This window comes from Microtus pennsylvanicus, chromosome 2 (assembly GCF_037038515.1).
Source record: "Microtus pennsylvanicus isolate mMicPen1 chromosome 2, mMicPen1.hap1, whole genome shotgun sequence".
Lineage (NCBI taxonomy): Eukaryota > Metazoa > Chordata > Mammalia > Rodentia > Cricetidae > Microtus > Microtus pennsylvanicus.
In genome coordinates, this window is record NC_134580.1 from 18,841,684 (window position 1) to 18,850,114 (window position 8,431).

Consider the following 8,431-nt stretch of genomic DNA (forward strand, 5'->3'; position numbering starts at 1 on the left):
ATCACTTCTCAGAAAGGGTAAGGCTTCTATGGGGAGTCAACAAAGTCTGACACTTCACTTTTAGGCAAGACCAAGCCCCACCCCCACCCCCACCCCCATATCTGGGCTGAGCAAGGTATACCTCCAAAAAGAATGTGCTAGATACTAGTTTAGCAGTAGGGATATATGTTGGTCCCACTTCTAGTGGCCTCACAGACTGTCCAAGCCTCACAACTGTCCCCCATATTCAGTGGGCCTAATTTGATCTTATGCAAGTTCACCTGCTATCAGTCCAGAGTCAGTGAGCTCTCACTAACTCAGGCCATATGTTTCTGTACGTATCACCATCAGGATCCTGACGACTTTGCTCCTCCCTCTCTCTTGGGCTGGTCTCAGGTAGCCCAGAGCTTCACTGTAGATCTCTGTATCTGCTTCCATCAGTTGCTTGTTGAAGGTTCTATGATGACAATTAAGGTAGTCGTCAATCTGATTACAGGGGAAGGCCAGTTTAGGCGTCCTCTCCACTGTTGCTTAGAGTCTTAGCTGGGGTCATCCTTGAGTGTTCCTGGCGATTTCCCTAGTGCTATATTTTAATTGCTTTAAAAAATTATTTTTCACTTTACATACCAAACCCAGTTCCCCCTCACTATCATTCTTGTTCCCCTTCTTCCCCACCCAAACCTGCCTACCGCTTTCCCACACCCATCCAGTCCTCCCATGGGAAGTCAACAAAGTTTGGCATACCAAGTTGAGGCAGAACCAAGACCTTCTCCCTGAGTCAAAGCTGAGCAAGGTATCCCACCCTAAGGAATGGGCTCCAAGAAGCCAGTTCATGAACCCGGGATAGGTTCTGGTGATACTGCCAGCTCCCACGCCCCAGCAGATCAAGTCACATAACTGTCACCCATATTCATAGGGCCTGGTTTGGTCCCATGCAAGTTCCCAGCTATCAGTCCATAGTCCATGAGCTCCCTCTAGCTTGGGTCATCTGTCTAGCTGGGTGGTAGTGCCAAATGCTTTTTATTCCAGCACTGAGGACAGAGAAAAGTAGATCTCCGAGTTCAAGGCTAGTCTGGTCTACAAAATGAATCCCAGAACAACCAGGACTGTTATACAAAAAAAACCCCGTCTCAAAACAAAACAACCCAAACAAAGATAATGTAATGCCCCTAGGTCCTTCCTGTAGCTATGTCATATATGTGCATATGCACACATGTGCATCGATAGCCTTTGTTCTGTGTGTAGTACACTCCCTTCTCACTCTGACACTCAACTGCATTTAGCTATCATCACTGTGTCTGAGCAATTTGATCAGAATTTACCTTAAAAGAAGGACAACATGACCCAAACAAAAGGACAAACGACAACAAAACAAAGCCATCCACTCTCTCACAGTTGAGCTCCGATTGCTTAGTTCCGACCCAGTGACTTGCCATGCCTTGTACAAACCACTTTAGCCCAACTCCCGTTGGCCTCTTGGGTCTCACCCAAATTGCTGGTGTGGGAGACAAGTGACGGTTATAAAATTCACCGCGTCAAGACAGTGAACTGCCTTCTAAAATGCTATGACCCCCAAATACATGGTGCAGCAAGCAAGGGCAGCTAATGTCCCTACAGTGCTATAAAAGAACCCCCCCCCATTTCTCTCATTTGAATAGTGTGGCTATTCAAACTCTGAGAATTTCCTTGCTGCATCAGTCCACAGTACTATTCTTTACTACGACAGCCTGGTTAATCCTTCCCCGGCTAATATTCTCTCACCTGCCCCCATGCACACACATCCTGTAGGCATGGCATTCAAGGATCTGGCTGGGAACTTTATCTGTCCCTTCCTTAGCCTGTCTATATTTCCGTGTTAATCGTACTACCCAAGGGAGAGTGGGCAGCTGAAGACCTATGACTGGGCGGCTACGGTAGCTCTCCAGGGAGTCTGAAGGCCTCTGGGCTGTGATGGACCTATTTCCTGTCAGAGTACGAGCTAATAGGTTCCTTTCATCCTCTCTATAGAAGTAAGACACTATGTTTTTTCCTTTGGGGAGCCCTATTCATTGTCAATCTGTAGTACCTAGACAGTATCTGTGAGCATGCACTCCTCTCTCCTGCTTCACTCATCCTTGAAAGGTCCTTGCTATTACTCTTCAGAAGCGAAGGGACTGGAGCACGTAGTTGATGGTGGTTATTATTGTAGTTTTCATCCTCAGCCGGACTTCCTGGGCTGAGAGAACTGTAGATAAGCAGGTTTTCACTTTCTCCAGGGCAGAGAGCTCCCTGTTATCTCACGGCTGGTCTATATTCAATTTCAATTGGTAAGCATCCTTTCCAGGTTAGTCTGGCTCAACAGATGGAGCTGCTTTGACTCCGGAGTGAAGGTAGGTTTGGTCTCCATAAGTTGGGAAGTCTATATTACTAAGAGATACCCCATTCCCAGCACACCTATGCCAAGTTGTCCCTGACACAGCAGGAACCGGTCCATAGAAAGGAAACTTTTGGGGTAACTGTGAACTCCTTCTATGTTTTATGAAGGATCCCATGTCCTCTATCTCATCCAGTTCTGCCTAGGATGCATTTTTTAAAAAAGAAAAAGACTTCATTTAAGTCTGAGTCTTAGACTCTCAAAAATAAAAAAAAGTGTATTTCTTTTTATAATAAAATGAAACTTCATGCCAGCTCTCAGACTGTTAGCTACCTAATAGCACATTGAAACTATTACTGTGTCCCATAATAAGGCCTTTTTGGCTGTAATTCAGGAAAGAATGTCAAGAATGTCTAACACTTCATGTCCCTGTCGTGGGACCCTCAGCTGTGGGAGAAATGTGACACTAGTTACATACTCTATGCTCGGAATCAGGAGTCTTCCTTGCACAAACAAGTCCCTGTCCCATCAACTACTGCAACAGCCACCACCAGCCACATCACTAACCGTGCCTTAGCATAATAATACTGCTCCTGTTCTCTCTCAGACCTTTCTTTTCTTTCAACTCTTCTCCTTCCACTCTGCCCACAGAGCTTTCTTGAGCCTCTCAAGCTCTACAGAGAAGCAGCTTCCTCTTCACCTCACACCTTGTTTGAGAATTTTGTATAAGGAAATCATGCAAGGAGCTCTATGCCACTAAAAGCTATTTCACCCATGCAAAACAGTCCTCTCCTTCACCAGATGGAATGTACTCTGCACACACCAACTACGTACCCATTCTTTTTCTTTATTTCTTTTTCCATGTCTTGCCTGTCCAAATACAATCTAGATAGTGTTGTTTAGCCAGAATCCCTCTATATTTATTAGAAAATCCTAAGGGCTCATTGTGACCTTTGACCTATCCCAGCAGAGTATCTGTGCCATCCTCACATCTGCCATACCCATGAGGAAAGGCACCGGGTCAGATGAGAGTGACAGCCACAATATGGCAGCCACATCAGGCCGTAATGTAGATAACGACATGATTTCTTGTCTATTAGAGGGAACGAGAAATGGCATTATCAAACTGGGAAATATGCAGGGACTCCCCCAAAAGCCTGACCTCTTTCCATCTAAGCTAGCTGAAACCGTAGGCAGTTATACTTGTCTACACTCCCAGAGTCCAGAGGACCAAAACTCTGCATGTACACGCCTTTGCAGATGTTAGATGGAAGCTCAAAAAACATGACCTTCAAGGTCCTTGGTAACTGGGATGAGACCTTCGGAGTCAAAGGACCACAGTGCAGGAAGAATGAAGCTAGAGATGGATGAGGATAAGAAAAAGTAGTGTCTTTCCAGCCTTTCTCAGGACATCTTGTGGCTCCTCTGGTAGCCACCCCATTCAGTCTAAGGGAACCAACCAAGCCTCGGCGAATAAGACTCTTTCTTATTGTGATGTTTCATGGAGAAATTCCCACTACTACGTGTTATATGTCTCTTCCAAGAGCCACATCCAATCTGCAAGTGGGGTTGACTGGGAGTGAAAAAAAGCCCTCTTTACATGATAAGACATCATCTACCCAAGGACATCAAATTTAGGTCAAACCCGAAAAAGGCAAATGCACCTGATTTTATTTCTGGATTTTTGCAGATTAAGAGGGCCTTGTGAGTATACAAGCTTCTGTGTTATCTACCTTAGCAGACAAGTCTTGGACAGCTCTACATGTGACAGGAAACAAAATTCTTTTTCTTTTAGACAGTGGGGATAATTTTTCAGCATTTACCATTTTCTCCAGTTTGAACTTTCAGTCCCTGATCCTCCTCCCTGGTACTGAAAGCAAACCGAATTACACTCACTTACATCCTACATCCTTTTCACCGTGTACGGTAGACTACAGTCATTTCACTTGTTCTTTTCTCATTCTATCTACTTTCCCCATTCTGCTTCCAGGGAGAGATGTCATATTTACATTACAGCCCCATGCACTTAATTTTATTTGAGACCCTAGAAACTATAATGGCACTTTTAACACCAAGTTCTTGGTCACATTATGGTTCAGAGATATCTGGAACCTCACAGACCCCAAATTACCCTACAAGTGTCTCCTGAGGTATAGGTACTGCTATCCCTGGGTAGTCACTAGTCATCTGTCACAATTCCCTCTACGGACTCCAAAAATGTTCCCATATCCTTTAAAACTCAAGGTATTGAACATTTTCAATCTTTCATTGTTAAATTTCGGGTTACTGGACTACTATACCATTGTATAGCTCTTCTATCTTTTCGGAAGATAGCACATAGATCCCAGAGAGGTCCTAGACTTGAGGCTATGGTCACCGTCCATCTCACCTTAGTTACGTTTCTCGTGCTTTGATGAAGTGCTCGGACAAAAACCAACTTAGGAATGAAGCGTTGGTTTTGGTTCACAGTACCAGGGCTCAATGCAGCATGTTAGTCAAATCACTGTCTCACGGGCTCAGGGTAGCTGGGCATGTCACATCCCTTGTCGAAATCGCAGAGAGCAATGGATGCCTATGCTTAGCTCTCTTTCCCTTTTCACACAGTCTAGGATTCCAGCCTAGAGCGTGCTGATACCCATCATTGGCCAATAGCTTAGACGTCTTTCTATCTAGCTCTTATATCTTAAATTGACCCACAATGTTGTGGCCTCCGGGTAAGGTTCTGGCTTGTAGCACAGCTACATGGCTTCTCTTTGACTCCTCCTACTTTTATATCTCTGTTAAAATTTCCCACATGGCTTTGCTGTGCTAAATCATTGGCTGAAACAGCTTTATTCATCAACCAATGGTAATAAAACATATTCATAGTATACAGAGGGGAATCCCACATCATCAAACTCAATTGGAAAAATGTCCACACCAGACTGGCTTCTGGGACTTTCTTAACTGGTTATTGATGTGGGAAGGCACTGCCCATTGTGGGTGATACCGCTGCTGGTATGGTTGTCCTGGGTGCTATTCGAAAAGCAGAATGAGCAAGACATAAAGGAGCAAGCCAGGGAGCATTCCATAGCCCCTGCATCAACCACTTCCTCCAGGGTCCTGGCCTCATTGAGGTCCTGTTCTGACCTCCCTCAGTGATGGTTCATGCCCTGTGCAGGCTTGCAAACCAAAATAAACCCTTTCCTCCCCAACATGCTTTTGGTCATATTGTTTTATTACACCAATAGAAACCCTAACTAAGAAAATAGCTGTGTACCACCACATCTGGTATTCTCAGTGCTGAAGACTGAACTGTGGGCCTTAGTCCTGTTAAGCAAGTGCTCTGCCAACTGAGGCACATCACTGGTACTTGACTCTGTTGGAAAAAAATTGCATTAATATCTGTATTTGAACAGGGATTATGTGTGTCTTCCTCAGACTTTATAATCTCCTAAAATGATGCCAGGGGAGATCTCCTACATACCCTGTATTTTTATAATCTCCTAAATGATGCCAGGGGAGATCTCCTACATACCCTGTATCTTTATAATCTCCTAAATGATGCCAGGGGAGATCTCCTACATACCCTGTATCTTTATAATCTCCTAAAATGGTGCCAGGGGAGATCTCCTACATAGCCTGTATCTTTATAATCTCCTAAATGATGCCAGGGGAGATCTCCTACATACCCTGTATCTTTATAATCTCCTAAAATGGTGCCAGGGGAGATCTCCTACATAGCCTGTATCTTTATAATCTCCTACATGATGCCGGGGAGATCTCCTACATAGCCTGTATCTTTATAATCTCCTAAATGATGCCAGGGGAGATCTCCTACATAGCCTGTATCTTTATAATCTCCTAAATGATGCCAGGGGAGATCTCCTACATACCCTATATCTTTATAATCTCCTAAATGATGCCAGGGGAGATCTCCTACATACCCTGTATCTTTATAATCTCCTAAATGATGCCAGGGGAGATCTCCTACATACCCTGTATCTTTATAATCTCCTAAATGGTGCCAGGGGAGATCTCCTACATACCCTGTATCTTTATAATCTCCTAAATGATGCCAGGGGAGATCTCCTACATACCCTGTATCTTTATAATCTCCTAAATGATGCCAGGGGAGATCTCCTACATACCCTGTATCTTTATAATCTCCTAAATGGTGCCAGGGGAGATCTCCTACATAGCCTGTATCTTTATAATCTCCTAAATGATGCCATGGGAGATCTCCTACATAGCCTGTATCTTTCCAGTCTGTTTCTCCATCTCACTTACTTTAGCCTCCTTTATTTTCCACGCTCATGGGACTTACCTGCTTCAATTGGGTTTTCTTGTCTTGTAATTTATCAGGAAATACTTTCCCAAATCTGACCGTTTGCTAAATTTGCCCTTGAGACTTTTAGATAAACAAATTCTTCAGAACCTATGCAAAGTTGCTGACCAAGGCTTTGCAAAATAACTATTTTCGGATTTTAAAATTATGTGTTACTTCTATATATAATAATAAAAATGTTTAAGAAATTCCTTTTAAAATATTTTACTTCCTGCATGCATTTATTTGAGTGGCTGTGGGGTGGGGTGTGTTTGTCTGTGTACCATAGTGTGCATGTAGAGTTCAGAGGATGACTTGGGTTTGTTGGTTCTCCCCTTCCACCTTGTGGGTTGTAGGCATTGAACTTGGGTCCCTGAACTTACCTGCAGAGCCCTTCTGCCTCCTGGTTAAGAAACCCCAAGGTTGCTGCAGTATAGAATCCAAATCTTCCAAAATACTTTCGGTTGAACACTACTGGTTCTCACACTTTTTAATAGAACTTCATATCATATATCACAAAGACTTCAATTATACTAGTTTATCTAACTTAGTCACACAATGGTAGATGTTTACAAAGCATTTACCAAGACTAAACTTGAAGGTAAGTAAGCAACTATGGGTATGGCATATGTTATCTCCTTTTAGCCACTCTTTCTGGTGTCAAAATCTCAATCAATGTTATAAGTGCAAAGATCAACTTTAGAACCAAACCGAAGCTTCACTGATACTAAGTAGTGCTCTTGGTTCTGGAAGGTACATTGCATGTGACTGGAGGAAAACACTGATGTCCAGTATCACCCATCTATAAACTCTGACCTACAACAGTGACTGGCTTGCAAGATATGCTGGTACAATAGTGGCACAAAGGTTATGGGAGTAACCAAGCACATTTTTACTAGAGTTAGGTCCCATTCCATGATATAGAACCTGTTAGCCATCAGGCACACCCTGGCATAGCTTGTCATGCCCTGCACCTGCCTGCACAGAAGATGGTACCTTGTCCCTTTAAGAAAGAAGCTCTGCCCACTCCTAGTCTCTCTTCCTGCAGAGGTAAGCTCCTCTCTGATCCTTTTATTCTCTCTCTCTCTCTCTCTCTCTCTCTCTCTCTCTCTCTCAAACACACACACACACACACACACACACACACACACACACACATCTCTGGGTCTCTCCCTTACCTTTCCCCTACTCTCCCAATACGGTCTTCCTAAATAAAACGCCATACTCAAGTTCTCTTTGCCTAGAATATTCTGTTACCTGCCATGGTCCCTCACCTGCAGTGGGACCTGCTGGGGTCACTCTTACTGAATCTTGCAGAACCAATATCTGGCCAAGAACCTGAGATTATATAGGTCATGGGTACTAAGGGTAAACCTATAACTATTATTCTGCTAAAGGAACATAGCAACAAAATGACACCTAATGGCATATGCCATACTCATACTTAAGAACACTGATGAACCATCAGAGAAGCTTCTTCTTGCAGTAGATGATAATTAGCATAGAGACCCTCAAATGGATAAGGTGAAGAGAGTGAGAGCCCTGAGTCCTAAATGGAAAGTTTTCATCAAATCTTCAACTCAGAAGTCAGGGATCTATGAAAAAAAAGGAGGCAGAAAGATTGTAGGAACCAGGCTTTTTAAATGACAACAAAGGCTGATAAATTAAGGAACTCTCAGAAACTGATCCAGCATGCATACGACCTGCACTGGTTCAAACTAGCACTGAGAAGAGGAAGAGGACATAAAGTTCTACCCGTAATCAAAGGCTATTTGCAATTGGTACCTACTAGG